We start from the raw sequence: 14283 nt of genomic DNA, 5'->3' as shown, positions 1-14283 counted from the left end.
TTGCACTCACTTAATTTCCTGCTTTTCCCATTCTTCTACTCTCATTGTTATTATCCCTCTGTTTGTTCTCCAGCCATCTGTGCAATTGTCTCATCATAAAGTTTATGAAATCCAGACCAAAAAATATTCTGCTGCTAAAAAAGCTAGGAATTAAATCAATTCTTCTCTTCAGGTCAGTGGTGACAATGTGTACATGCAGATATCTACTTCCTCCAGTGAACTGCATAGGAACTCCAGTCTCCATTTCTTCTCAAAATCCAGGACAAATGGTAGGTACAGTATATAATTAGTTTCTTTAGAAATAAACCACAATCTTGTAACATACATCACTAATACATGAAATGGCTGTATTGAATGGGAGTGAATGGCCATTAATTGAGAGTATTTACTTTCTTCCAAGAAAAGAAGGGCCCTTTAAGAACTACATTTCACCCTTGTGCCTGAAACTACTTACGCTTTTAACCCAACCCATTTTGCATTATTTGAAGAGAAATTCTCTTCTGGCTTGCAACCATGAATGCTACTTGTTCATTTCTTAGCAGGGGATAAGCTCAATACCCTTATGTTTGCGGATATTTCAAGGTAAAGGAATTATCTGGAAGTTTTCCCATTTTCCAGATGTAGTAATGTCCAAACTAAATATGGGATGGACTGTGGGATAATACCCTGTGAACACTTTAATACACACAGTAATATCCTCATGTTTATAGAAATATGGATTTTTTTCCAGACAGAAATGTTGCAGTCTTTCTTACAGAGGTACCAAGGATTATATTAAGAAAACAAAATCATAACATTCACCACACTGACTGTGTGGGCCAAACCAAGAGATGACATACTGAGCCATATTCATGCTACTGGCATCAGTTGAATTGTACTTCAACTGTATTTAGCCTATGGTGTTGCTGTTCCTGGAGACAGTGATTTCTTCTTTCTAAATCAGGTGACAGAATTGGTCATTAAAGGCTAAATTAAGCCACTGCTTTCACTACAGAAGGAATGAGAGGCAGTGTATGTGGACACACCATCCCAAGAGCAGCCCAAAACAGCAGCTGTGACCCTGCTGCTTCTTCTCTGCTCTCCTGCTTTCCAGGAAAGTGTTTTCTGTAGTTCTGGAAGGAATGCAAAAATCAGTCTTGCATCATCTGGGTACCTTGGCTTGAAACCCCTTTGCCCGGTTCCCTACCTTTGTTCGACTGAAACCACTACAACACACCTTTACACCACCCAAAGAGAGCAAAATCTTTTCTGGTGCTATCAAAAGGTATGGCTGCCCATGCTCTACAGTCACAGTGCTGTGTCTGGAGTTCATGTCCTTCCTCTGCCATCCTCTTGTCTTGATGGTTATCAAATTGAGCAGTCAGGAAAGACCTGTCCCACATAGCTCCGACGTCCTTCATTTCTGCCTACCAGGTGGGGGCAGCAGCCTTCAAACATGCAGGTGGTAATCACCCTTCCAAGACCATGGGTGGGAAGGATGGGAGCAGCTGGGATTCCACGCTGCTGCACGCAGGAAGCTCAGAGGCAGCATCAGACGGGTCTCCACTCCTAAAGAGGTCCAAGAAGTCAAGTAGAGCTCTGCACCTCTATTGTGTATGACACCTGATAGCTAAATTGCTATCTGGAACTTTTTTGGGGCCTTTTGTATGATACCTGAGAACAATATGCTATAGAGAGGTCTGGCCCTAAGTAGGATAGATACCATCCAGTCACTGTCATTTGCCCATAGGAGCAGCAGTGAGTGGTGGGCTGTTCTTCAGCAGCGTCAATGCCAAGGATCTCTCAGTAAGTAGGAGAGAAAAAGGAGACAGGAATGAATGATGACATCCTCAAGTAAAAACTTTTGTTTGCCACTCCCAACTTTTTTGAGGTCATTATTGAGACATTATTTATTCTTCAAACACAAGCATTTTTCAGTCATGATCTTAAGAAAATACTCAGAAGGTGCCATTTTTTTTTCTGTTTTGGAGTTTCTAGTGTGCTTAAAGGTTCTGTAATAAAACTGTCCATCCATCACGTTGGGGTGCTGAGGCCACAGACAGAAATGTAATTATTCTAAAGCAATTTAGCACCCAACAGCTCCTTTGAAAATTAATGATAGTTTTGAGGAACTCAGCGCTTTTGAAAAGGCTTTCAATTTAATCCTGATTTTCTTTTTTTCCAGAAGAATAATGAACAATAAATTTCAGCTATGTAGTTTTCAAATGTTCATGTTGAAATAGCCTCATCACTCGTGCTGCCAGCACTTGGATGTCACAGCAGTAGACTTCAACAGCCTAAGTAGCAGTTGCTGAACTACTTCATTTTTCAGGTTTGTATTTTCAAACAGGCAGTGTTTGTGGGTTGTCCTGGGTTAATAAACTACACTGTCCTTCAGCAGGACTGTGGCTGTCCAAAGCTGGGATCAAGGTGAATGGCTCAGAGGAGGCTCTTTGAGGCAGGCTGCTCCCTTTGCCTTTATTTTCCCACTTTGCTGCCAATTGTCTTGAAAGTGCTTTTAATTACAAATTAAAGAAACAACACACCCATGATTACTATTAGCTTTTGAAATACTGTGTTTAGGTGGGAAGATGCAGCTTTAGACATCCACATTTGGACCTCCTGTCCAAAATCGAGGCAGTGTAAAAAACAGTTGTGAATTTGCTGGAACTGCAACATCAGGCTCTGCTGTTGGTTCATCTCTGCTGGACCAAGCTTTGTGAATGTATATGAACAAGAATCAAGGAAACAAGTTGAAGCAAACAAGTTAAAACACTCAAAAGAACCATTTTTAAACACAGAAGCATTCAGAGAACAAAACCTTCTTTTCAGCACCTCTGGCTCATTCCTAGAAGCCATTTCTAACATTTCTGATAAATAAGTTGAGAAAGTCACTAAAGCCTAGCAACATCACAGTGTCCCTAGGAAAAAGAGAAGCACCAAAGAGCCTTGAGAAAACTCTGAATAATGCAGAAAGCAAGAATAAATGTTTATATATGTGGTATTGTTAAAACTCTCAAGCAGCATAAACACAATAAACAATAGCAAAGAATAGGATATTTCTGTTTGTTTCCCCACACTTGAGATGACCTAACCTACCTTAAGCATGGTTCTACTTTGGGACGTGTGAGTTATTTGATCAACTCAAACTTGTGAAAATAAACACTATTATTCTACTGTTTACATTCTTTTGTTCTCTGTAAATAGACTGAGGACTAGCAAAGTAAATTATAATAAAATACAAATCAAAATAAAAACTGCTGATAAAGCAGAAACAACACAAGTGGAAAAAAATGTAATAAACACAGAAATAATGAAGTTAAATACTCATCACTGAGCACAGCTCTGTGTGCTCCAGATGACTTTGTCACTGTTTTATGGTTGTGTTCTGATCTCATTTACAGACACCTCCTGCAGAGACTTCCCTCATGCTAAGACATCCCTGGCATGACCAAGAGAAAAACTTAACATCTTGGGGTCAGTATTTTCAGAGAACCCTGTGGAGTTAGGTCTTCAGATTTCATTGGATTTCAGTGCAGGTTGAACACCTAAATTTGTGTCTCTGAAAAAAATCCCCTTGTAAAGTAATAGCCCACTTCTTTGTCCCTACCCTGTATTGTCTTCCAGACACTATTTTCCAGTGTTTTTTCTAGTTGTAAGTAAATGCTGTGGGACTATATTAGTATCTGAGGATCCAGCTAGAAGAGATGAACTTGATTATAAAGTCTTTATTAAGAATAGGTTTGCTCTCTGGGCCCTAGGCCCAAAACTTCATCCATGCCTCTGTGTGGCAGTGACATCTTGAAGGCGTGTCTTTCAGATCAGTTAATGTCCAGATTTGTGCACATCATGTGTTAAGAATTACTACTGTTTGTAACATCAATGATAGGGCTTTCACCACTCCCTGGGAGAAGTCATTTTGCAGCCTGATATATGTCACTGTTGGAAGGTTTCTCTTGATATTTTTATAATGGTTTTTTAGCACTGGAAGACTGAAGATAGAAAGCAAAAAGCTCACTGTGTTGGCTAGAGCTCAGTATGCATGTGCCTATGCCTGTGCATAGAGATGAGGTAACTGGTCAGATATGGTATCATTTTACATTCCCCTCCCACACCAGAAAAGCACCTTCCTTCTTTATCCTATTTATAGAAAATAAAAGAATTTCCTTGGTTCTTTTTTTGGACAAGAAATGTATGTTAATGTTTTACACAGATCTCTTCAGTCAGAAGCCCAGGAGGGAATCAATACAGCCCTGGCTGGGAGAGCATGCTGCCTCTAAAAACAAGGCAGTAAGGATAGTTAATGACCTGATGTCCACAGATGTCCAAATTCTGTCTCAATGCCAAAAAAAAGGATTAACCCAAATGATATAGTTCAAGTAAGTTCCCTCATAGCAGAACTTAAGCAAACTTCACAGGGGAAATCATAATGTATGCAAGAAATTATACCTTCTCCTGGCACTCCCACACCCACTGAACTGCATCCATCTCTGCTTAGGGAGAAAGACGTAAAAATAGCACAGAAAAGCATACTTTCAGAGGATAAAGTGAAATTTTAAGTTAACTAAATAGCTCAGGTTGAAAGAGTATGCAGCTTTTACCAATGTATGAAGGAGTTATAACTACTGGTGGTCCAAAAAAAGAGATACACAAGTTTACACACTTACCTGAAGTTCATTGTCTCAAAACAAATGTCGCTTAACATCCAGCAACTCAATTTGGTTTAGCCAAAGAAAGTAAATCCATCTCTCACCAATACAGCTTTCCAGAAGGATTTTTGAAATCCTCTTTTCCCTTGTGTCTACTTAACAAATGATCTCTGGAAATGCTGGCTATTTACTTACAGAAATCATATTCTTGGGACCCAGTTTATCCTTTCATAATTCAAAGGCTGGAGGGGCATGGTATTACGTTTTATGTGCGAGTCTTACAATAAAGATGTTAAAATGATCCTCTAGTCAGGCTGAAGAATATTTATCCTATAGTCATGCACTGTTGCCCAAGGGTTTTTGTATAAATTCTTCCTTTATCCGCACTCTCCTATTTAACTTGAGCCTCTGTTAGTTCCTCTTACCTTTACCCAACTGCCTGAAGCAGCTAAGGAATGAGATACACATCCTGAGCTCCTTTGATAGTCAAGGCAGAGGGAAGCATCTCCAGTGCAGCCACCTTAGATCTGAACTGGACTCAATTACCTTCTCTATCTGCCTTGCCCACACGGTATTCAATGGAGGCTAACCCAGCACCCGCAAAGGCTATCAAAAAACTACATCCCTGCATCAGATGCATAGGAAGGAGAGGCAGGCTTTGGGGCAGCACAGAGAGGGTCACTGGCTTTTGCAGTGGTTGCCTTCCACTGCAGTCATCTTGGCATGGTGGCAAAGAGAGCCTTTGAGAGCCTTTCCTGCAGGATTACAACATGGAGGGGTCACTCTACCTCAGCCTCAGGAACCAACTGCACTGGAAGGGCAGATACGGTGGCTTTTGTCTAAATTTGGAGCCCAATTCTTCACTGCTTTTCCCCATATGATGAGAGCAAAGGGGGTTGTTTTTGTGTTTATCTTCTTTCCAATTAATTTCTTCATATATTTGAAGTAATTTTATATCATAAACTGAATAATAACCTCGCCTCTCAATATAGCACCATGCCCAGTTGTAGCCTGAAATTTTCATATTTGGGAAATAATCTGCTCCAGTTTTACATGGGGAATATTTAGGTTGGATGGCAGCTTTCTTACATTTTTTCAATGCACTTTTTTAGGAGTTTTCTTTTTATATTTTTCATAATTCCCCAAGGATGTGTGTATAGTGTCAACAGTACTGAATGACATGATCTTTTACTGTAAGGAACTGAAATATCATGGTAATCTAGTTTTCATGGTAATTTGGCCCATGGAAGTCTCTCCCAGGGATAAAAATGCCTGAGAAAAATGGAATTCACATAAACTCTCATTCTTTTCTATGTTCATGTATGAGTCTATGGGGAAATAGATGAATTGTCAGCCTCCAAATATAAATTACACTGCCCAAGAATGAAAGATCAGTACATGCTCAAATTCCAGATCCAGTAATAATAAAAATAAAATTCGGCGTTAGTTCCATTGATAACAAAACCTCAGTACAGTGCAAAAATACCACCGTGATCAGCACAATATACAAGAAGAAGGGTGCGGTTCCCTCACAGCTGAAGCCAAACTAAGCTGATCTGTTTCCTTTCATGGTCACACCACCCCTCCTTGTCATCACAGCACTATTTATTTTATTCTGTTAGTTTTCTAACAATTAGTACCTGGGCCTACCCTGCCCTGCCAGGGAGTCAGAGGAAGAGCACATATGTACAAAGTGTAAGGTGGGTTGCACTCCACATAATCACCTGTATGCGTGCAAGGAACATAAGGCAAATGTAGAACGGCAGCAAAGCCTTCTGCACAAGACAGAATGGCATTATTTATGCACCAACTAATTCGAAAGTCCTTTGGTTTGTGTAACAGTAATCTATATGATTGATTTGCCATCTTGGATAGAAATTAGGAAACCTGTTTGCCAAAGACTTGCCAAACCAGTCCTTCTCAATGTCTGGTATGACATTTATGTGTTTGTCTTCCTGTGAACGTAGGACTAGTTTAAGTGTATAGGAATAGGTAAAGAAAAAGAAAAGCTATGAATATCATATGGTTAATGGAAGAGCAGCTCTGTCTGTGTGAGAAAGGGGAATAAACTATTCTGGAAGAGAAAGTAGAATAAAGCAGATATCTTTTGCAATTATATCCATGCTGGGTGTATAAATATATTAGCAAAAACTCATCTCCTTAAATAAAATAATTATACAGCTCTCAAACTGAATGCATACTGAAATCATTTAAAGAGAAAACAACCATAAATAAATAATTTTTTTTTTTAAGTCAGAAAAAAATAAAAGAATCACAGTGGAGACAAGAATTTGGAAATAATTAGCACTCAGTAACTGTGTTTTAAATGGCCCACAAAGTGAAGAATAGTGCCACTGTAAACTGGGCAGTCCAGCTAGAACTGGAAGACTCAAGTATTGCTGCTTATTTAAAGTTCTCTGTGATTCTATAAGGACCTGGAGGCAGTGGTGTGTATAACTTAAAGCTGCATTACTAGTGCATGACGCGGCTCCCGAGAGCAATGTCCCGTATCCGCACCGGGACAGGTTTCACTCCTGTGTCCAGTTCCCCCTTTGTGTATTCACAGGCACCACAAAAGCAACGTGAATGCAGCAAACTTCACCTCTTGGCAGATGTCGAGTTTCTTTCCCAGGAGAATGACCCTGTCGCCTGCCTAACACAATACAAAGAAGGGTTTTTTCCAGCCGTGCCCTGCAAGTCAATACTCGCTGTTATGTAACTAAACACAGCATATCAGCTCACATAGCCTTTTTAATGGGGAAAAACAGTACTTTTTAAGATTTGTGGCCAGATTCATCACACGCCTGACAGCTCTGTGCTGCTCCAATGACACAGAACAGCTTTCAGCCTGCAATAACTGATTGATTAAACCAGCTCGTCATGGTATCACTGGAGCAGTGCAAACCAGCTGAAGCATAACAGTAAACCTACCTCCTCAGCTTTGATTTTGAGGGATTTATATCTCAGCCTGATATAATTTCCAAAGATAAAACATTTAATGGATTAATTAATTAATATGCATGCTTAAAAGCTTGATATTTACTTATTTGGTAATAAGTTAATTAACTTAAATGTTTGAAATCTTAGTGCTTATTTACTGGGTAATACATTTGAGGAGAAAGCACTGTAGGATGATTTTTAAAAAATCTGTCCCCCTGTGTCCATAAGCATGTTTGTGTGATGTTGGTGACAACTGGACGTGAGGACGAGGACTGAGTGCAACCGGGGTGAGTTAGGAGCAGTAAGGTATGTCAGCGTCTCACATAAGGCAGAAAGAGTCCCTCTTAAATCAAGTCCACTGAAATTTGCTTCACAGAACGTGCAAAACGACACCAAAAGCCAAGTGCAATGTTGCTTATGGACAGCAAACACACAGGAAATAACCTCTGATGCTGCCATAGAATTAAAGCAAAACAGGATGCAGAAAGGTTTAGTGGGAAAGATGACTCTGCAAAAAGGAAACTAAGCCTTATTTATAAAGCAAGACTCATGACCTTTCAGGGAGAGAGAGCCCAGCCTGTCATTTTCTACTGTGGCTAAATCACGCCTCATGAGCAATCAGTCTATTATTTCCAAAATTTTCAGGCTAATTTGCTATTGCGAAATGAAACTTCTTCAAACGAGACAAAAGGTGCATTCCTCCTTCACGATTGCACTCTGCACATGCCAAATCTGAAGTTACAAACCCAAGCTGTTTTGGACTTATCTGAGCATTAAAAAAAAAAGGCGGGGGGAGGGGGGGGGGCTCAGAACAATCTTCGGAGAAGAAAACTGTTCATCAGTTTCCAAAAAACACCAATCACTTGGGCTAAGGTCAGTTTGGGAAATTTCAAGCCAAAATGTGAGGTTCTGAGCATTATAGAAGTAATGGTGAGCAGCAGTTTAAGCTGAAAGTCATTCTGAGAGACAAAAACATTAATTCCAAAGTTCATGTTGAGTTTTGCCTCCACCATGGCTCTGATTTTCAAAAGTCTACTGATTGTCCCAAAGGGAAGAGATGTTCTTGAAACCAGTTATGCTGTATCTCTGCAGCAGAGCTTTCCTGAGAGGTCTGTCAAAATTAGGCAAGGGAAGAGGGCAGGGTGTTTTGGACAGGATTTGTATTTTAGGACAACATTCTATAAATGTAGATACACTAGGGAAAAGTCATTGTACAAATGTTTTTGTCTCACTAGATCCTGAGAGTGACTTTGCCTCACAGCTTCTTGCCTGTTCTGCTAGGCTGGTTGGAGAGGTATATCAATCCGAATTATATGAGGAAAGAGGCTTTTGGAAAACTGATTAAAAGTTTTTTAAAAATTGAAGTTATTCTTTAAGTTAGAAAGAGAAGTACCTGTGTGAAAAAAAAATATTGACACATAGATGAAGTGACCTAAGTGGCCTTTATATGGACACCATTCATCTTATGAAATTTATGGACAGCTTTGCTCCCTGTTTCCCATGGAACACTGTGTGTGATACCTCTGTGCCACCTGGATTTCTAACCCCACCCATCACCTGAAAAATACTCTTGTATTATTGAATGGTTTTGATGCTATCTAAATGCAAAGGATTTATGCATATTAAGTAGAACTGAAACTTCCTGTTTACAATGCTATAAAAGCAAATTCTGAGGTCTCTCTGCAAACCAAATATTGACTTTTAAGGGTCATGGAGCAACTATTGACCCAAACTGGCATGCAAGGAATTACACATCTGAATCTAGATATGGGATCTGTGTCACAGCTTAGCTGCACTGAAGCACCATCGAGAAATTACAGTCATAACTGCATGAAAACAGAGATTCACAGCCTGTCAGGAGACTTGTGCTCTAGACTCACTACTGATATTGTCTGGGTCTCCCTTTGCACAGAGAGCTGGCTCACATGGAGTCACAAAAGGTAGAAACCTAAAGAGAGTATCCTGAGAGTTTCAGGAGCCAAATCCCATTGGGTCAGTCCCAGAAGGATTCTGCAGTGTGCTATGGCAGGTAAATTTTCATATAATATATGCTTTATTTTAAAGTCTGGGACGAGTCCTGTCCCACTGAGATCAGTGTTGATTGATTCAACTTCATGGAATACGAGTGCCACAATGTGCACTACCTTGGGCACTGGTGTTATCTGTATTATATCTGCTCTCTACGATTACCTGAAGCCAAGTTGGGGGCAGTCTCTTCTCCCAGTGAACAATAGAACAAGAGGAAATGGCCTCAAGTTGCACCAGGAGAAGTTTAGATTATATATCAGGAAAAATTGCTTTACTGAAGAGGTGATTATGTGCTGGAACAGGCTACTCAAGGAAGTGATGGAATCACCATTCCTGGAAGTGTTCAAAAAACATGTAAATGTGGCACTTAGAGACATGGTTTAGTGGTGGATTTGGCAGTGCTGGATTAGTGCTTGCAGTGGATGATCTTCTCCAACTTTAATGTTTCTATGATTCTATGAATACTTCATATGTAAAACCCCTGATATTTGTGTGTGTAAATATATTTGCATATCTGTATCTACACATGTGCATAAACACATATGCAGCTCATTGCACTGGGTTTGTTTCTGACATTGCGTAAAGCCACGTTCACTGGAAGTGTCATGACGATACCACTTCTTTTCTGACTGTTACTGGACAATTGAAATGATGATGATAATGGATAACTACAGCAGGATAAATGCATACTGGGGAATATATGTATTTCCTGCTTTAAAAGGGTCAGCCTCACGAAGGACAGAACTAAGGGAGAAAACTTACGTTAAGCTTGTGAATAGTAATTAGGAAACCATTTAAAATATATTGCTGGATGCTTGCAAAGACATCACTGAATAAAGAAGGTGATTGATTTAGGTCTTGATTTTGAGATAGAAGGTCCTGATTAAAAAATTCAACTGGAAATTCAGATGGAAAAAAAATTAAAATTCTTTAATAAAATTTAAAAATTATGAAGTTAATTAAGTTTAATAAAAGCATAAATGTCAAAGAGTAGGAAGGAGACATTGATTTGAATTAATATAAATCCAAAACGAATTACAAGAATGTAATAAAATATACAAAACAAAAAAAATTAATGGACAGATGGTCAAAGACAATATTGTTTTATGTAAATTGAGTCTAAAAGAAAATCATTAATGGTACAAGTCTGTTACTTGATGGAAGCTGTGGAATTGTCAGTAAACGAAACAGGTAACAGTGAGGTTCAACAGTCATTTTTGTTGTATATTGAAAAATACATATGAGATGAGTTGCATAATATAGATAACTAATAGTAATTAAGTCATTCTTAAAATTTCAGTGTCCCAAAACTGCTCTAGAATGTATACATTTTAAAACCCCTATCTGTTTAGATTTTTTGTATCCAATATCTTTAAAAGAACTTTCTGGCAGGCAATATCAATATTTTCTGTCATCAATTCCCAGGAGACTGGCTGGGAGGCAGAAGCTGTTCTCACCCAGTACTAGACACCTCTTTGAGAGTTTTCATCTCTGGGCTGGTCATCCTACATTCCTTTTACAGTCAGCTGAGAGATAGAGGCATTTCTAGAATGAAATTCATCTGACCAAAAGCTGACATCTATCTTTGGTTAAAATAATGACGTCCTAATGTGGTATCCACAGGATTTTTAGAAAACCAACAGGATGCCCAAGCTTTCTCAGATCTGCCTGCAAGATATCAGTCCTGGCTCTCCTTGCGATGCAGTGGGAGAGATCATGTCCTTGGAAATCTAAGCAAGGTCTTCTTGTAGGACTGAGATTTTGACACAAGTATCACTCCAATGAGAAAGCTGAGCCATGTTCTACCACTGCAGTTCAGGCAAATGTTGATGCATTGAAAATGTTCATAGAAGAGTTATGAACCTTCTTAGATACCCTGCAAGGTAATGGAACAAATAATGGTAAGCATTACTTATTTTTGTAGTGTAAAAGTATGCCCATGGCTTTAATAAATATGCAAAAAAAAGGCATACAAACTTATGCAATACTAAAAACAAGATAATAATAAGTAGGATTTTGTATTAACATCCTTCCTATTATGTAAGTTGCCTTCTGCAAGTATCTGTCTATCCTGGCTTTAGCTGACTCGAAAGGGACCAAGAGGGCTTAGACTGCTAATTCAGACACATCTATTTACACTGTAAAGGATGGTTTGGGCTGAAAGTGGTATTTAAACAGCAGGGTAAAATCTTACTCCTTTAAAATAAAAAATATGAATAAAGAATTGGGAAAGGCACCTTACAATAAGAAACTCAGGAAGTTCAATCTATTTTACTTACTAAAAAAAGCCAAAAGGTAACTTAATCACAGACTGACATTACCTACAGGGATAATCCCAATAATGACTTCTCAACCTGTCCAGCAAAGACAGAACAAAAGTCAGCGGCTGGAAGCTGAAGATAACTCAGACTAAAAACTAAATGTAATTATTGGTGGCGACAATAAATAATAATTATAAGGGTGGCTGCTGATCCTTTAACTAAAGAACCCTCAAAATCAAATTTATTAAAAAAAATGCTGCAAATCAGGCAATCAATAATCGAGGAAGGAATATAACTTTTGCTGTGCCAGATTCAGGCCAGTGTCTCACACTGCCCAGTAATTTAAGAATCTATAAATCCACTATCCAGGAGGTTTCCTATTTTGATCTATTTAAAGAAAATGTTATCTACATGCTTATCATGGTGACATTGAATCACTGTTAATATATGCGTAAGGTTCAAAGCAGGTTAATTGCCATTTTTTCCAACTCCAACCTCTCATATGATTTGCCACAGCCTCTCACAGCACTCTTGTTTTGAAAACTAATTCCCATTATCTAAAAGACTTTCCAAAGCAAACACAACAATGTAGCACTTTCTAATATTTATTTTGTATTCTCAAAGAAGAGGCAATACTGGTACGAGGGTTTTTTTGGAGGGGGAGAGTTCTTCTACAAAGGTATTTGTGTCCACTACAGTTTTACTTACCCCAAGGACCAGGTCCATGGGTTGAGGGCTTTGCTTTGTAACTTCTGAATATGCAGTAGGTGGTTTATTTCATGGGAATTAGGTAAAGGCCTTGTTCTGGTAGCAGCAAACTCCGCTTCGGTGCCTAACTGCAGCAGGAGACAGCAGATGAAAAGGGGTTTCATATACTAAGACAAAGATGTGTAGTTTTTAAGGTCATTATGATTCTCCCTCTAGCCTTCTTTCCTACATAATTTGGAAAAAAAAGAAACTCCAACCAAAACCTTCTCCCATGGAAGCCTGCCTCCTATTTTGAGGTGTTTGACTGCATGGGGAGCACGCCTCACCCATTCCCTGTGCTTGTGTCCTGTCAATGGTAAACTCGGCGGTGCTGGCAACATGTGCAGCACACCATGTGCGTTCACAGCATTATCACCCACCCAGATTAGCAGCTGAGCACTGCTGGATGCAGACAGCAATGCCTGCAGGTAAATATGGGCCTTGCAAGATATGGTTGAGTTGCTGACTCCATTGCAGGCTCCTTGCCTGACCTTGGGACTGGAGCACTGTCTGCCCCTGTGTTTAAAAAGTTAAGATAGTATTACTCGTCTGCCTCACAAGGATTTTGTGAGGTTAGAGACACTGTTTATTCAAGCTAGACATAAGTGTTACAGCAATGAGAGCTATGTAAATACCTACGCTCAGGAAACCTCAATTAAAGCATGACCCATCTTGCTAGAGGAAAGCACACTTAATGCCCATCAGTCCCTGCAATGTCCCGGGACAGCTCACACACAGTTTCCCCTCTCAGAGGTGAAGAAACCCCACTGGTGATGGAGCCTCAGAGGGAAAACCTGCAGTGAGAGAGCACAGAGCACTTCATAGCGTGGGTCTTGCTGTGATTTACAGTGTCGTGCTTGGTAAGGAGCAATAGCTGAGGGGTGGCTGATCCCATTAGTCCCAGTCTTGGCTGACCAATTGAGCTGGGGAATGATGGGGAGCAGTGAAGGCCCTGAGGTGTGTTCAGAGGCATAGCTGCCTGTGACAGACACCCTCGGGAGCACACGCACATGCTACATGCTGTATGCACACAGAAGGAGGTTGCTTAACCAGGGTTTTACAAATATTTTCAATGAGCTTTACAAACAATTCATTAATAGATGACATGTTTTTGCTAAAGGCACAACCAGCTCAACCAGATTTTATTACAGGTGTAAATAATATCAAGAGAATTTAAGTGTGAGCCTCATTTCTCTGCTCTTAATCCCTCCTCCTGCTGACATGTTAAAGGTCTGCTTAATCATCCAGCATTTTCCTCCCAAATTCACAAATGCTTCATCCACACTTACTTTTTTACAGGGATTTAGACGAATGCCAGGAGGTATCTAGCAGTGCCCTGCAGGTTTCATGGCCCCAATGAAAAAACAAACAACGCTACAGCCCAGATGTGACCCAGCAGTAGTGCAGTTTAACCCATTGAGAAGACAAAGCGGTAGCTTAGAAAACCACCCCGGACATTTTTAATCCGACTGTGGAAGAGCTGAGCACTTTTGGGCTGGAGAAAGGCCAGAAGTGGGGGGAGGATTGGGGCACGATGAGCCCAAACACGTCTGCTGAGCCCAAACACATCTGCAGGGGGCTCAGCCTACCCTGTCCCTGTGGAGCCGAGCTTGGGGAGCCCCTGGGACCAACACCCCTGGTGGGAACGCTGAGGATAGTGACGATGTCTCCCAGGGGCG

At 40.0% G+C, this 14283-nt stretch overlaps 1 long non-coding RNA gene across 1 annotated transcript; it reads left to right on the top strand.

Moving 5' to 3' along the window:
* On the top strand, nt 1-7703 carry LOC104690318. Its single transcript, XR_751962.4, has 3 exons — nt 1-269; nt 2165-2311; nt 3384-7703. It is a non-coding gene; the product is annotated as an uncharacterized LOC104690318 (long non-coding RNA).
* The last annotated feature ends 6580 nt before the right edge of the window (nt 7704-14283 follow it).

The sequence above is a fragment of the Corvus cornix genome, chromosome 1 (assembly GCF_000738735.6).
Source record: "Corvus cornix cornix isolate S_Up_H32 chromosome 1, ASM73873v5, whole genome shotgun sequence".
Classification (NCBI taxonomy): Eukaryota; Metazoa; Chordata; class Aves; order Passeriformes; family Corvidae; genus Corvus; species Corvus cornix.
The sequence above is the reverse complement of the archived record's forward strand: the minus strand, read 5'-3'. Positions and strand labels throughout refer to the sequence as shown.